This window comes from Bos grunniens, chromosome 6 (genome assembly GCF_055505025.1).
Source record: "Bos grunniens cultivar Pamir isolate PY7600 chromosome 6, Bosgru_T2T1.0, whole genome shotgun sequence".
Classification (NCBI taxonomy): domain Eukaryota; kingdom Metazoa; phylum Chordata; class Mammalia; order Artiodactyla; family Bovidae; genus Bos; species Bos grunniens.
Window position 1 is genome coordinate 100,619,865 of NC_141170.1, and position 16,880 is coordinate 100,636,744.

General features: G+C 39.7%; 1 protein-coding gene across 5 annotated transcripts in view; it reads right to left on the bottom strand.

Annotated features, from left to right (window-relative positions):
• Nucleotides 1–16,880, bottom strand: part of DKK2 (dickkopf Wnt signaling pathway inhibitor 2) — a 605,998-nt gene that overhangs the window by 393,561 nt on the left and 195,557 nt on the right. For all 5 annotated transcript variants that reach the window (XM_086406962.1, XM_086406961.1, XM_086406965.1 and 2 more), the window contains one exon: nucleotides 8,698–8,744. The gene's annotated coding sequence lies outside the window, so the exon portion shown is untranslated. The remainder of the gene's footprint in view (nucleotides 1–8,697; nucleotides 8,745–16,880) is intronic.

A 16,880-nucleotide genomic window follows, 5' to 3' on the forward strand; every position in this document is an offset into this window, starting at 1 on the left:
AGAGAAGAATTTGGAGTGAGACCCAAATCCTGCAGAAGAAAGGCGGCTCCAGGGAGCTAGGGGATGGTTTTACAGAGTCCTGAGGCCGGTCTGGGCCTCCTTAGGTTGGGATTGGGGCCAAGTAGCTCTGGCCTTGCCAGGTTGGGCTGGGCTGTCTGTGACCTATCCCGGCCTGTCCCCTTGTTTTGAGCTCCTGAGTATTTTGCTGCACTGCCTTCAGGGATTCAGTTCCATGATAAGACCTGAAGCGAGTATTTCAAATGGGAGCCCCTTTGGGGAGCTTGCCTGAGCTAATTCCTCTAGAATTCTGCCTCCTCATTTGCTTTGACAAACTCCAAATCCAGCTTGTATTTTTAGGCTGTTTATTTGATTCCATACCTTGAAAGGTTGAAGGATCTACAGTTGAGAAGGTCAGATATTTTCATAGCAATGTTTGTTTCAGGACTTTGGCCCTCAACTCACCCCCTGTTTGAAAACCATGTCAGAAAAAGAAGTCCAGTAAAGTTGTTTTCAAGTCAAACTAGTATCAGAAGAATTGGCTTCTCCCTTTGTTTAAACAATTGCTTTAAAATGTGTTATTACCCAGAAACATTTTGCCACCTGAGTGGTCAGGATTCTCACATCATTACTAACCCCAAATCATGTGTTTTTTTGGAGGGGGGAGAAGGGGTAACTGAGGAGAGAGGATAGGATTGGAAAGGACCCTAGACCTCATCTAATTTAAATCTGTACTTTTATAAAAAAGGTAACTGAGTTCTAGAAAAGTCTTAGTCAAAGGTTAAGATTCAGTATATTCTCTGTCTTACCCCACACTTTTTGATTGGGAGTTTAACCACTCCAGTATTCTTGCCTGTAGAATCCATGGACAGAGGAGCCTGTTGGGCTACAGTCCACAGGGTTGCAAGGAGTCAGACACAACTGAGTAATTAACACTTGTTTTTAGAAGAGCAACATGTTCCTTCTTAACACTGACTTTTGGTCAACCTTTGCATAAGAAATTTGATAGCTAAAATCTCTGTTGCTCCTAATAAATGAAGCTGTTTGTTATTGCCCTGAGGGGGAAAAATAATAACAGTAAAGAGTCTAGATTTCACTGTCAGAAAGTTGTCACTCCTTGGAATAACAAAGCATCTTCTTTGGCACTGGCCATTTCCCTCAGTCATTAGGGGCAATGACTGAGCCTGCTTCTGACAGCAGAGGACTCTGAAGACAGGAATGCCATGAAGGTGCTTGTTACAACTGGGAATATAGAATGAAGGTCTGAATTAACAAGCAGTTAGAGATACAGATGGAGACCCAGAGGACAAGTGACTAGGAGGAGAGTGCTGGCATTAGGGCCAAGAAAGGATGCCCCTGGGCCCTCCCCTTGCTCTAGTCCAGCCACCTCGTCCCTCCTGGGAGCTATGTCCTCACATCTAGAATGGAGACATGGCCTGAAGTACTGGTGACTCTGGACAGATCAGCTTCCTGGTCTTATCAGAGAACTGAATGTCCATCCAGTCACCTATTCATCTATTTATGAATTTATTTTTATCCCTCCTTGTTCCAGAAGGATTTGAGAGAGCTCAAATGAAACATAACAAAACAGCATAAGTTAAAGCAGGAAGGAAAGATGGAAGAAAAGTGAGGAACTAAAAAGGGATCCCAGCAGGAGACTGAAAGCAAACACTTCGAAATGCATTTTGTGAAAGTTCATCTTGCTGCACCCATGTGACTTATGTCCTTTCTGCATGTCTATATAGATGGCTAGTTAGTGGGAAGAGGGGAGGACAGGGTGAGATGTGTGGAGAGAGTAACATGGAAACTTCCATTACCATATGTAAAATAGATAGCCAATGGGAATTTGCTGTATGGCTCAGGAAACTCAAACAGGGGCTCTGTATCAACCTGGAGGGGTGGGATGGGGAGAGAGATGGGAGGGAGGTTCAAGAGGGAGGGGATATATGTATACCTATGGCCGATTCATGTTGAGGTTTGACAGAAAACAGCAAAACTCTGTAAAGCAATTATCCTTCAATAAAAAATAAATTTAAAAAATAAACTACTCTTCTTAAAAATAATAATAATAATTACTGAGAAAAAGACAGTATTGTATTATCTCACTTGTACGTGGAATCACTCCATAAAAGAACTCATAGATGCAGAGAACAAGTTGCCAGTTGCCAGGGGCAGGGGCTAGGGGTAAGCAAAATGAGTGAAGGGAGTCAAAAGGTACAGACTTTCAATTGTAAACTAAGTTAAGTCCTGGGGATGTAATGTACAGCATGGTGACTATAGTTAATAATACTGTATTGCATATTTGAAAGTTGCTAAGGGAGTAAATCTTAAAATTTCTTATCACAAGGAAAAAAATTGTTAACTATGTGTGGTGATATATGAACTAGACCTCCTGTGGTGATCATTTGGGCAACATATACCAATGTCAAGTCATTATGTTATACACTTGAAACTAAAGTTATATCAGCTGTATCTGAAAAAAAAAAAAAAAAACACTAACTTTTACACGTCAGTCAGTCTTCTAAGTTCACCCATCTTACTGCAGTATTTAATACTAACAACCCTAGAAAGTGATTCCTATTATTACCTTAGAACTGAGAAACAGAGGATTAGGAACTTTAAGAATTTGCTGAAGATAAAACTTGGAGTCAACTAAGGCATCCATTTAGCCACGCTGTCATCCATAGGGTCCATACTCTTAAACTACTCTACTAAGGGTCCATCTTTGTGAACACTCCAGGTATTTTTTTTCAGTCTTCACTGAAGACAAAACAAATTACATGTATTCAGTAACAATGCAACACAGATGGATAATTTTGTAATGAGTTAATATTTTGAAAACTTTATAATTTTAATAAGAAAAACCTTTGTATACATTTATGGAATATTGTGCTGGCTTGCTCTGAAATTGTCCTATTTTATTAATGACCTGGGGTCATGGGTGAAGCCCATGTTTCTGAAGTCTGCCATTAAGGTCAGCTTTTTTACAATGGCCCTCTTCTGCTAACCTGTCAAAGAAAAGTTGAGCATTTGTAGCAATCAAATTCCCACCTAACATGTAAAGATTAGCATTATGTTTGAGGAGGAGATAATAAAAATCAAACATACTTTCTATGGAGTGTCATTTTCTTTTAATCCAAAAGTACTAAAACTGAAAGTCCAGCTGAAAGAACTTTGCATTCCATTATTATCTCATAACTTCATTCATTCTCATTATCATAATGATAATCTCACTCATTGAGATTGAACTAGTCTCTCTCTTGAACTAGAAAATGAAATTGATTACTAAGAGTTCGTCTGTGATATGATTCTAAATATTCTGCAAGGCAGTCACTTGCTATGATACCATAGATGGCCAAAAAAAACCAAAATTTATAATTTGCTATAATAAAGGCCTAATATAGGATCAGGGCAAATAATAAAAGAAGAAATCAGTACTCAGAGGAAGAAACCTCCCACGTGATAATAAATCACATGTTATTTAGACTACTGTTTTAGAAGAACAATTAGGATAACATGTAGCTATAATTTAAAATAGGCAGAGAGTAAGGCAGGGGTAAAGAACAGAGAGAGAGGACACAGAAGGTCCTTTTATAAACAGAGGGGTAGAATACAAGACATGCTTTTTTGTGTGTAAGGCACATGTTGACTTAGAAAGAATTAGTTGTCATGAGCCACTACAGCTCACTTAAACATGTCTTTGAAAGGGATCTTCCAGAGATGGTACATAATTTATAAAATGTCACCCAAAATACTTTTTTTTGTGAGGAGGTTCATGAGTTGCAAACTATCCTAAAAATTCAGAAACTGAAAATAATATACCTACATAATTTGACAGCAAATACAGATACAAAACATGTCTTCAAGCTAACAAAAGAAGCAAAAGATTTAAATAGGGCACTCAATAAAGAATTTACCCTATGAAGAATAAAAAGAGAGTGGAAAAATAAAAAGATAAGCAATATAGCAGCCATTCTGACTGGTGTGAAATGGTGCTTCATTATGGTTTTGATTTGCATTTCTCTGATACTGAGTGATGTTGAGCATCTTTTCATGTGTTTTTTAGTCATCTGTGTGTCTTCTTTGGAGAAATGTCTGTTTAGTTCTTTGGCCCATTTTTTGATTGGGTCATTTATTTTTCTGGAATTGAGCTGCAGGAGTTGCTTGTATATTTTTGAGATTAATTCTTTGTCAGTTGCTTCATTTGCTATTATTTTCTCCCATTCTGAAGGCTGTCTTTTCACCTTGCTTAGAGTTTCCTTTGTTGTGCAGAAGCTTGTAATTTTAATTAGGTCCCATTTGTTTATTTTTGCTTTTATTTCCAATAGTCTGGGAGGTGGGTCATAGAGGATCCTGCTGTGATGTATGCCGGAGAGTGTTTTTCCTATGTTCTCCTCTAGGAGTTGTATAGTTTCCGGTCTTACATTTAGATCTTTAATCCATTTTGAGTTTATTTTTGTGTATGGTGTTAGACGGAGAAGGCAATGGCACCCCACTCCAGTACTCTTGCCTGGAAAATCCCATGGATGGAGGAGCCTGGTAGGCTGCAGTCCATGGGGTCGCTAAGAGTCAGACACGACTGAGCGACTTCACTTTCACTTTTTACTTTCATGCATTGGAGAAGGAAATGGCACCCTACTCCAGTGTTCTTGCCTGGAGAATCCAAGGGACGGGGAAGCCTGGTCAGCCGCCGTCTATGGGGTCGCACAGAGTCGGACACAACTGAAGCGACTTAGCACCAGCAACAGCATGGTGTTAGAAAGTGTTCTAGTTTCATTCTTTTACAAGTGGTTGATCAGTTTTCCCAGCACCACTTGTTAAAGAGATTGTCTTTTGTCCATTGTATATTCTTGGCTCCTTTGTCAAAGATAAGGTGCTCAACATTACTCATTATCAGAGAAATGCAAATCAAAACCACAATGAGGTACCATTTCACGTCAGTCAGAATGGCTGCAATACAAAAGTCTACAAGCAATAAATGCTGGAGAGGGTGTGGAGAAAGGGGAACCCTCTTACACCATTGGTGGGAATGCAAACTAGTACAGCCACTATGGAGAACAGTGTGGAGATTCCTTAAATAACTGGAAATAGAACTGCCTTATGACCCAGCAATCCCACTGCTGGGCATACACACTGAGGAAACCAGAATGGAAAGAGACACGTGTACCCCAATGTTCATCACAGCACTGTTCATAACAGCCAGGACATGGAAGCAACCTAGATGTCCAGCAGCAGACGAACTGATAAGAAAGCTGTGGTACATATACACAATGGAGTATTACTCAGCCATTAAAAAGAATACATTTGAATCAGTCCTAATGAGGTGGATGAAACTGGAGCCTATTATACAGAGTGAAGTAAGCCAGAAAAAAAAACACCAATACCATATATTAATGCATATATATGGAATTTAGAAAAATGGTAATGATAACCCTGTATGTGAGACAGCAAAAGAGACACAGATGTATACAACGGTCTTATGGACTCTGTGGGAGAGGGCGAGTGTGGGATGATTTGGGAGAATGGCAAACATGTTGAAACATGTATAATATCATATGTGAAATGAATCGCCAGTCCAGGTTCGAGGCATGAGACAGGATGCTCAGGGCTGGTGCACTGGGATGACCCAGAGGGATGGTATGGGGAGGGAGGTGGGAGGGGGGTTCAGGATGGGGAACACGTGTACTCCCGTGGCAGATTCACACTGATGTATGGCAAAAAACCAATACAATAGTGTAAAGTAATTAACCTCCAATTAAAATAAATAAATTTATAGTAAAAAAAAAAAAAAGATAAGCAATAAAATTTAAATATGTATAATTTGACTGTTTGCCATTTTCCTTTTTTGATAATGTTAGTTTACTAAGAGCTTAGCCAAAATATACTGGAGAACTTCTTCACATAAAGATCAGAAATCCCTGCCATTTGATGTACAGAAATGAAAACCAGAGTGATTAATGTCAAGCCAGAAATTCACTAACCTTACTACAGAAAACTGCTACTTGAAAACAACAACAGTCTATAAAACATTAATAGTATGTTAAATCAGATGACAACTTTAAAATTCTTAAATCAGGGAATCTTCATTTTAAATTAAAACTTCATGTGAAATGTTGCAGACTCTCACATAAAATGGTTATTCAGAGAAAGAAAGAACTGGTCTCAAGAAATATGTGTATATATGAGTGTGAATGTATGTGTCTCTATAGATTTCTGGTTAGTCTCACAATCCAACTTAACAAGAATTCATGTTATGAAACCTAAAGGTCAACCCAAACTTGACTTTCTTTTTTGCACTCCAGTTGATCTTATCCTCTACCACAACACAAGGGATAATAAAGGGCAGGGTCTATTTTCTTCATTATTGAGGTGTAATTGACATGCAATAAACATATATAAAGTATGTAGTTTGGTAAGTTACGACATGCATTTACCTGAGTAGCCATTACCAGTCAGTATGGTGAACATATCCATCACCCCTGAAAGTTTATTATTGCCCCTATGAAATATCTCCCTCCCCGCTTCTCCACTGTTTGCTTTCTCCTTCTCCTCAATCCCCAGACAACCACTGATCTGCTTTCTGTCACTGTAGCTTAATTTGCATTTTCTAAACATTTTTGTAAACTGGATCAAACAAAACGAACTCTTCTTTTTGTCTGACTTTTCTTACTCAGCATAATTATTTGGAGATTCATCCCCATGGTGTGTGTACCAGTAGTTCAGTCTTCTTTCTTGCTGGGTAGTATTCCATTTTATGAATGTTACACAATGTATCTATGCAGCCCCTTATCACTGGACATTTGAGTTTTTTCCCAATTGTCAACTCTCATATGTAAAACTGCTATCTGCATTTATGTCCAAGATTTTGTACTGACCTATAATTTCCATCATCTTAGGTAAGTAACTAGGACTATAGTGAATAGACCATATGGTAACAGTAGGTTTAACTTTTTAGGAAACTACCAAATCACTTTGTACAGTGGTTTTACTATTTAAATTTCCACGAGCAGTGGGTGGGAGTTCCTCCTCATTTTTTTAACACTTGGCATGGCCAATCATCTAACTCGAGCCATTCAAATAGGCAAAAAGTACTATCAGGTCGCGTTTTTAATTTTAATTTCTCTATTGAGCATCTTTTCATGTGCTTACTTATAGTTAATATTTTCTCTGGAGACAAGTCTATTGAAAGATTTTACACAGGTCATTACTGGACCGTTTGTTTCATAATTATTAAATTTTGAGGGTTCTTTATATATTCTGGAAACAAGATCTTCATCAGATATAACATTTGCAAATATTTTCTCACAAAATATGAACTGTCTTCTCATACTCTTAACAAATTCCTTAAAAGACGATAAGTTTTAAATGTTGATGAAGTTTATTTTTTTTCTTATATAGATTGTGCTTTTGTATTGTAGTTAATAAATCTTTGTCTACCTCAAGGTCACAAACATTTTCTCCGATGTGCTCTGCTGGAATATTCAGCTTTAGGTTCAACATGTAGATCTTTGATTCATTTTAAGTCAATTAAAGACTGAAGTTGTTTTTATTTTTGCATGTGGATATTCAATTTTTTCAGCACCATTTGTTGGAAAGGTCTCAATGAGCTATAATCAAGGTGTCATCAGGGCTATGTTTCTTTTGGAGCATCCAGGGGAAAATTCTTTTTTTCTGCTTTATCTAGTTCCATCTACATCCCTAATTTCCTTTGCCACATAACCTAATATATTCAACGTTCCAGAGGTTAACATATGGACATCTTTGGGGGTGCTGGGCATTATTTTGGCTGCAACACATAGTTACAAAAATTCATGTTTTCCTAATCTAAAAACCTTCCTCCATCCTTTATTATAAGTCTGCTACCATAACTAATTATTACCACACTACAGCGGCTAATTCCCATTTCCTTTCAGTTAGCCTTGTCCTAAAGCAGTTCAATGAACAGCGCCCTCCTTTAATGCATGAAAATCAATGTCAGTATCATAACATATAATAAATCACTTATTTAATCTAGAAAACTGGATGTCTATTTCTATTTTTGAGAAGCAGCAATGAAATATGCAACCACCATATAAGTTCTAAGCAAATATCTGTTATAGTAATTCCATAGATAAATTTTTTCATTGAGTGGGTTATCATATGCAATACCTTTAATGAAATTCTCAATTCTAAGCATATTTGATTCAGGGGAACCAAAATAGTAATCATAGTTACTATTTACTCAGTACTTACCATATATCAGGTATCTGTGAAACACTCATCACCTTGCTTAATCTTTACAACAGACTACAACAACTTAATCATACAACAAACTACTTACAAACACAAGTAGGTTTTCTTCTCCCTATTACAGAGAAAGCTGAGGTACAGAGTAACAGAAACATTAAATAATCTGCCAAAGGTCATATCTTTACTGTGTCAGGGAGCCACTGTTGATGCCTAGCCATGACACCACACTGCAGTGATGCAACACTAAAGGAACCACACACAGGATGGCAGGGGTAACATTAGGAAATGCCCAGAGACCTGAAGTTTTCTTCTTAGTTTTTGATATCAAATCAGCCCTTGACCTGCCCATCATCTCATAGTTTGCTCAGGTTTTACCTTGTATTGATAAGCTTTGGCTAGATTATGCTCTGGTAACAAATGACCCCAGAATCTTTGTGATTTTCAACAACAAAAATTAACTTTTCAACTTACATTGCTTGGGCATGACTGACAGCTCCCACCCGGAACAGGAAGTTCACCTGAAAGAGAGAGAACAAAGATGGGATGCTCTGAAAGGGGCATGTGAGCGTCCTGCTCACTTTCCCTTGGTCAAAGTAAGTCGCAAGACCAAGCTTGACGTCTGTTAAACAGAAAAGCATAATCTTTCTACAGAAAGAGGCAATAAATTTGGGGAACAAAAGCAAAATCTATCACAAACCTCGTGATTCATCTTTCTATTTCTCTGGCTTACTCTAAGCCCTCCCCTCCTGCATCTTTGCCCACTGGTTTCTCTAGCTCTCAAACTATCCCTATATCTGTCCTTCGTCGCAATGAACTTTTCTCTATTTCCCTGTTTTAAGTGCTTGCCAGGTGCACATCTGTTAAATGAACCCCTTCACTTGGGTCTGGGGATTTTCCCCTACAAATGGCTCTAACAGAGCCCCAGTGTCCAGGGATCCACTTCTCTGGCATTAGTTTACATAGATATTTCCTGAATTTACTGAATGACTTGAGTTTGAATCTTAAAAAAAAAAAATCACATTCCATTCTTAACAGATAGCCTGAAGGAAGAATGAGGGATCGCTACTATATGATAGAAACATTTTCTAGTTATAGACAAAATTAAGCGAGGGGGAAATACTTCTTGGTCATAGCTCCCACCCCCAACTTCTTGCTCCTGCACGCGCCACAGTCATTATTACACGTGTCAGGAGTCGCTAGATTATAACCTGTGCTTTTGAAGTTCATGCAAAATAGACTAAATTTCTTTTGTGTCACTCAGACTCCTATTGTTTTAAAAATTAATTTTAAGATACTTATAGCCATGTGTGGGTCTGCATAATCTTTTGAGAGCAGTTTATAAAAATCTGATTTGCTTGCGGTATACATTTAAACTGCTTTAAATTGTGTATAAACATCACCTATCGGTCAAGAACTGATTATTCTGAAAGAATGTGCATTGTGTCCTCAAAATCTGCAATATTGATCAACACTAACTAGATCCTTAAAAATACTGTGGAAAATGAGAAGGCAGTGCCTGAGTGTTAGACCCATGTCTCTATCAAACATTCATTCTGGAGTGTCTGTTTATAACCCCAAACTGATACACTGAATTGTATAATTAAACCCAGATTGATATATCTAATTATATCAACAATTTTTATTTTTTTAATTTTATTTTATTTTTAAACTTTACAATATTGTATTAGTTTTGCCAAATATCGAAATGAATCCGCCACAGGTATACCTGTGTTCCCCATCCTGAACCCTCCTCCCTCCCCATACCCTCCCTCTGGGTCGTCCCAGTGCACCAGCCCCAAGCATCCAGCATCGTGCATCGAACCTGGACTGGCGACTCGTTTCATACATGATATTATACATGTTTCAATGCCAGTCTCCCAAATCTTCCCACCCTCTCCCTCTCCCACAGAGTCCATAAGACTGATCTATACATCAGTGACTCTTTTGCTGTCTCGTACACAGGGTTATTGTTACCATCTTTCACCCCCGACTCCCATGCCCACTAACAACTCACTCTTTCTGTATTTCCCAGGTTGTAAAAATGCGCCATCATTTACTCAAGTGCCCAAGACAGACTCTGGGGATCCTAACAGACTCTTAAGTATCTCACCTCCCTCACCAGCTCAGCTACCAAGGCTTCACACCTTCTGTATGCTTTTCAAAGTTGTCAGTATTCCCCATTTCTACCACCTGTGCCCTGGTTTATACATGATCACATCATACTAAAAGCTTTGAGCAATCTCCTTATTGGACTCACTCCTCACCCTTAGCTGACATTGCAATATCTATGCAACACAAATCTCACTGTGTTACTTTACTACCCAAATTTTTTTAATTATAAGGTCTACCACTTATCAAGCCTACTGTGGTAATCAGTTTAAGAATTTTCCATGGAACAGTTCATAATAGTCTCACAACAACCCTGTAGTTGAGATACTACTATTATCTATGATTAATGTGAGAAAACTCATGCACAGAAAGGAGACATAATAATATAAAGCTCCAGATTCAAACGCAGGCCGTATGTTTCCAGAGTTCCTCTTCTTCAGCACCACACTCTATTATACTGCATTTTTCTACTTATATTTATTCACTACTCAGAAACAACGCCTCCCATCCAGCTTCAGGATAAGCTGCGAAGGCCTATAAGGCCATTTGTGGTATGTCTCTTCTCTGTCTCTCCTGCCTTATCTCTTTCTGCACTTGGTTGGTCTCAGTCCTGTGCAAACATTTGTATCTGCTATATGCATCATGCTCTGTCAAGCTCACTCATATCCCTGTGCCTTTTTTATACCATTCCCTCCCCTTAGAGTATATGTCCTGTTCTTTTCTTCCTGCTCACTTCTTGAGACTAAGTTCAAATATCATCTCCTCTAGCAACTATTTTTGTCCCAAGTGTTTCTCTCTGGGTACCCTTGGCACCATGTGTTATACACATCATTACTATCATGTCATGTCTCTGACAGAGCTAAAGTACTAGTCAGCTTTTTCATGGACGTTGGAGCTACTTGAGAACAAGGACTATTGCACAATATGAGAATTTTTAACAGTGCTGAGCACAACGTATGTGTTTAAGACATGTTTAGATAAATAGATGGATGGATGAATGAATAGATAACCCTTACATTTGCACTGCTCTATATGGTAGCCATTAGCTACATGGGACTATTAAGCACTTAACGTGGCTGTCTGAGGAGGCCTTCCAAATAGCTGTGAAAAGAAGAGAAGTGAAAAGCAAAGGAGAAAAGGAAAGATATAAGCATCTGAATGCAGAGTTCCAAAGAATAGCAAGAAGAGATAAGAAAGCCTTCCTCAGTGATCAATGCAAAGAAATAGAGGAAAACAACAAAATGGGAAAGACTAGAGATCTCTTCAAGAAAATTAGAGATACCAAGGGAACATTTCATGCAAAGATGGGCTCGATAAAGGACAGAAATGGTATGGACCTAACAGAAGCAGAAGATATTGAGAAGAGGTGGCAGGAATACACAGAAGAACTGTACAAAACAGATCTTCACGAACCAGATAATCATGATGGTGTGATCACTGACCTAGAGCCAGACATCCTGGAATGTGAAGTCAAGTGGGCCTTAGAAAGCATCACTACCAACAAAGCTAGTGGAGGTGATGGAATTCCAGTTGAGCTATTTCAAATCCTGAAAGATGATGCTGTGAAAGTGCTGCACTCCATATGCCAGCGAATTTGGAAAACTCAGCAATGGCCACAGGACTGGAAAAGGTCCATCTTCATTCCAATCCCAAAGAAAGGCAATGCCAAAGAATGGTCAAACTACCGCACAATTGCACTCATCTCACACGCTAGTAAAGTAATGCTCAAAATTCTCCAAGCCAGGCTTCAGCAATACATGAACCGTGAACTTCCAGATGTTCAAGCTGGTTTTAGAAAAGGCAGAGGAACCAGAGATCAAATTGCCAACATCCGCTGGATCATGGAAAAAGCAAGAGAGTTCCAGAAAAACATCTATTTCTGCTTTATTGACTATGCCAAAGCCTTTGACTGTGTGGATCACAATAAACTGGAAAATTCTGAAAGAGATGGGAATACCAGACCACCTGACCTGCCTTTTGAGAAATCTGTAGGCAGGTCAGGAAACAACAGTTAGAATTCTACATGGAACAACAAACTTGTTCCAAATAGGAAAAGGAGTACATCAAGGCTGTACATTGTCACCCTGCTTATTTAACTTATATGCAGAGTACATCATGAGAAATGCTGGACTGGAAGAAACAAGCTGGAATCAAGACGGCGGGGAGAAATATCAATAACCTCAGATATGCAGATGACACCACCCTTATGGCAGAAAGTGAAGAACTAAAGAGCCTTTTGATGAAAGTGAAAGTGGAGAGTGAAAAAGTTGGCTTAAAGTTCAACATTCAGAAAACGAAGATCATGGCATCTGGTCCCATCACTTCATTGGAAATAGATGGGGAAACAATGGAAACAGTGTCAGACTTTATTTTGGGGGCTCCAAAATCACTGCAGATGGTGACTGCAGCCATGAAATTAAAAGACGCTTACTCCTTGGAAGGAAAGTTATGACCAACCTAGACAGCATATTCAAAAGCAGAGACATTACTTTGCCAACAAAGGTCCATCTAGTCAAGGCTATGGTTTTTCCAGTGATCATGTATGGATGTGAGAGTTGGACTGTGAAGAAGCTGAGCGCTGAAGAATTGATGCTTTTGAATTGTGCTGTTGGAGAAGACTCTTGAGAGTCCCTTGGACTGCAAGGAGATCCAACCAGTCCATTCTAAAGATCAGCCCTGGGTATTCTCTGGAAGGAATGATGCTAAAGCTGAAACTCCAGTACTTTGGCCACCTCATGAGAAGAACTGACTCACTGGAAAAGACTCTGATGCTGGGAGGGATTGGGGGCAGGAGGAGAAGGGGACAAGAGAGGATGACATGGCTGGATGGCCTCACCAACTCGATGGACATGAGTCTGAGTGAACTCCGGGAGTTGGTGATGGACAGGGAGGCCTGGCGTGCTGCGATTCATGGGGTCGCAAAAGAGTCAGACACGACTGAGTGACTGAACTGACTGTGGTTAGTCTGAATCTAGATATACTGAAATGTAAAATATACATACATACATAGTTTTAAAACTATGTATGACAAATGTATGTATGTATATATACATATTTCATGGATAGTTTTTTTTTTTTTTTTTTTACATTGACCATATGTTGTAGTGGCCTTCCCTTCTAGTTCAATTGGTAAACAATCTGCCTGCAATGCAGGAAACCCCGGTTCAAAGGGATAGGTTACCCACTCCAGAATTCTTGGGCTTCCCTGGTGGCTCAGCTGGTAAAGAATCCATCTTCAATGAGGGAGACTTGGATTCGATCCCTGGGTTAGAAAGATCTCCTGGAGAAAGGAAAGGCTACACACTCCAGTATTCTGGTCTAGAGAATTTCATGGACTTGTATAGTCCATGGGGTCGCAAGGAACTGGACAAGACTGAGCAACTTTTACTTTCATATGTGGAAGTAATAATGGATTATGTATTTGGTTAAGTAAAATTTATAATTAAAATTAATTTTATTGTTTATTTAACAGCACTTGTCTATTATGCTATTAGAAAACTTAAAATCATGTATGTGACTTGTATTAGGGCTTCCCAGGTGGCATTAGTGGATTCTTTACTGTTTGAGCCATCAGGGAAGCCAAGTAGTAAAGAATTTACCTACAGTGCAGGAGACACAGGAGATATGGGTTCGATCCCTAGGTCGGGAATATCCCCTGGAGTAGGAAATGGCAACCCACTCCAGTATTCTTGGTTGGAAAATCACATGGACAGAGGAGCCTGGTAGGCTGCAGATCATGGGGTGGCAAAGAGTCAGACATGGCTGAGCGATAGCACGCACATGTGGCTTGTATTATATTTCTATTTTGCAATGCTGCCTTGGAGAAATGGATTGAGATGGCTAGTGGATGCTGGTTAGCAATGCTGGTTTAGGCCACAAGATGGTGATTTGGGGACAACACTGATTTCTGAGCAGAGGTACAGCTGGAAAGAAAATTCAAAGGTAAGAGAGTAGAGAGCTATGTCTGTGACAACAACCTAGTCAGGGCCTCTGGATTGTCCCATTACTAAAAGTTGGCAAATTATGGGAAAACTACTCATTTAGGAGGCAGGGTAAGATACAGCTATGTTTACTGTAGATTGAGAGTAAGCAAATTAAATCATGAGCCAAAGCAAAGTAGGCACTCCGTGACACAGAACTAAACACTGTCTAGGTATTCCTCATTCCCTGAATCATACCAGTGGGAACTTGAACTCTAAGGGAAGCATAAGAGCAAGAGGAGCCTAGGCACAGTGAAGAATAAGTCAGAAGACAACCAAACACTCACACAGTTGTATGTGTCCACCACAGAGCCTGGAACATAGTAGGTGTTCAATTAGCAATTGTGGGATGAATAAGTGAATGAATCAGTACCAAAGCAGGTCGACAAGGAGCCAGAAGAGCAACTGGGTTTTATGGTAAACTCCAGTACTCTTGCCTGGAAAATCCCATGGATGGAGGAGCCTGGTGGGCTGCAGTCCATGGGGTCGCTAGGAGTCAGAACACGACTGAGCAACTTCACTTTCATGCATTGGAGAAGGAAATGGCAACCCACTCCAGTGTTCTTGCCTGGAGAATCCCAGGGACAGGGGAGCCTGGTGGGCTGCCGTCTATGGGGTCGCACAGAGTTAGACACAACTGAAGTGACTTGCAGCAGCAAGGGTTAAATGGAAATATGTTTAGACTCGTGATTCCTTTATTCCCGGTTCTTTTAGGGGCTGCTGTGTTGTGAATCCAGGTAGAAGAACTTATGTTGGCACTGAATTTACTTAGGAAAATGTGATCCAGGCTCTAACAGGTCTCTAAAGTCCTGTTCTGTTGTTTTAAATTTGGGTTTGGTATTGTTTTGTTTTACTTAGTGTTTTCTATAGTGTTAGGATCCAAAACCAGAAATGAAATGTTTGGTGGTCACTGGATCAGGACAGGAATTCTTTAATCTAATAAAATATAACTTATTCACAGTACAATTTTTCTGGCAATCTTAAGGAACCTGGAAGTAATCAATTAGTATGTTGAAGCATCAATATGGATGTCTCAAAATCCACACCTTAGAAACTATGCACTTGACTCATAGACATAAGTTTGATATTCAGGTTTATCTACTGATAAAAATTAAAACCGGAAATAATAATCATTTTTGAGCCGTTACAGGACATAGTGTTTTATTCTAGGAAAGAGATACTGTTTTCATTCCTGTTCATTTGACTCACAGTAAATAGCTCCTGGAGGGAAGTAGTGTTCTATCATTCTCATACTGCAGATTAAAAAACCGTATGAGACTTGCCAAAGGTTGCCCAAATAATGGGTTGTGAAACCAAGTCCAAATCATAATGTTTAGACTCTAAGTTGGGATCTATTTTTCCTAAGTGAAATTGCCATCGTTAGCATTTGGTGCAAATTCCAAGTCATAGTACGAATTTTGCCTTGAGTTGATGGGTTTGAAACCTGGAAATGGATTGAAAAGATTAGACTCTGAATTATATGTGTGTGCGCAAATGCTTAGTCACTTCAGTCATGTCCAGCTCTTTGCAACCCAATGGATTGTAGCTCACCAGGCTCCTCTGTCCGTGGGATTCTCCAGACTGGAGTGGGTTGCCATGCTCTCCTCCAGGGGATCCTTCCTGACCCAGGGATTGGGTCTCTTAGGTCTCCTGTATTGGCAGGCAGGTTCTTTACCACTAGCCCAGCCAGGAAGCCCAATTTATATGTGTCTGACTCCAAATATAGTAATATTAACTGTGATGTTGGACTACTTTAGTAGCAGATTGGCAGAACCCCCTGCTAAAGATGGACACACCAGCAGTCGATAGGACGTGATAACTGTGGCCTCATGAGTAATGCAAGGCCTCTACTTTTAGGCTGGTCAGGTAAACTAATCATTGCAGTACACTGTGATTTATTGCCGTGAATGGCTTCTTAGAGAAGGTGACACCTGGATCTGAGACTGGAGAGACAAACAGTTCTGGCAAGAAGAGTAGCAGATGGTTTTTCCAGGCAGAACAAAAACACTGACAAAAAAGTCCATGGCATGTTCAACAACTACAAAGGAGAAGAAAAACTGTGCAAGGAGACAGAGAGAGAGAAAAGACTAGAGACACGAGCATGGTCAAGGCATGGTGGCCCTCACACATTAAACTGTGTGATGGGCTAAAGGAGCCACAGAAGGCTTTGAAGAGAGTTACACCATTAGATTGAATTTTTTAAAAAATATGTATAGACTGAAGTTTCTAGATTGCTACAGTGTGAGAAACAGGAGAGATAAATTAAGAGGAAAAGAGATGACAAAAGATGCTGTGGTGGTAATCCAGATGAGAAATTGAAGGGCAAGAGGGACAGAGAGATGTGGATGGATCTGAATGCTACCAAGGAGGTAGAATTCAAGACTTAGTGTTTATTTGGATACAGATAATGAGGGAGAAAAAAGGGTGTCCTGGATGACGCTGCTCCTAAGTCGCTTCAGTCATGTCCAACTCTGTGCAACCTCATCGACAGCAGCCCACCTGGCTCCCCCGTCCCTGGGATTCTCCAGGCAAGAACACTGGATTGGGTTGCCATTTCCTTCTCCA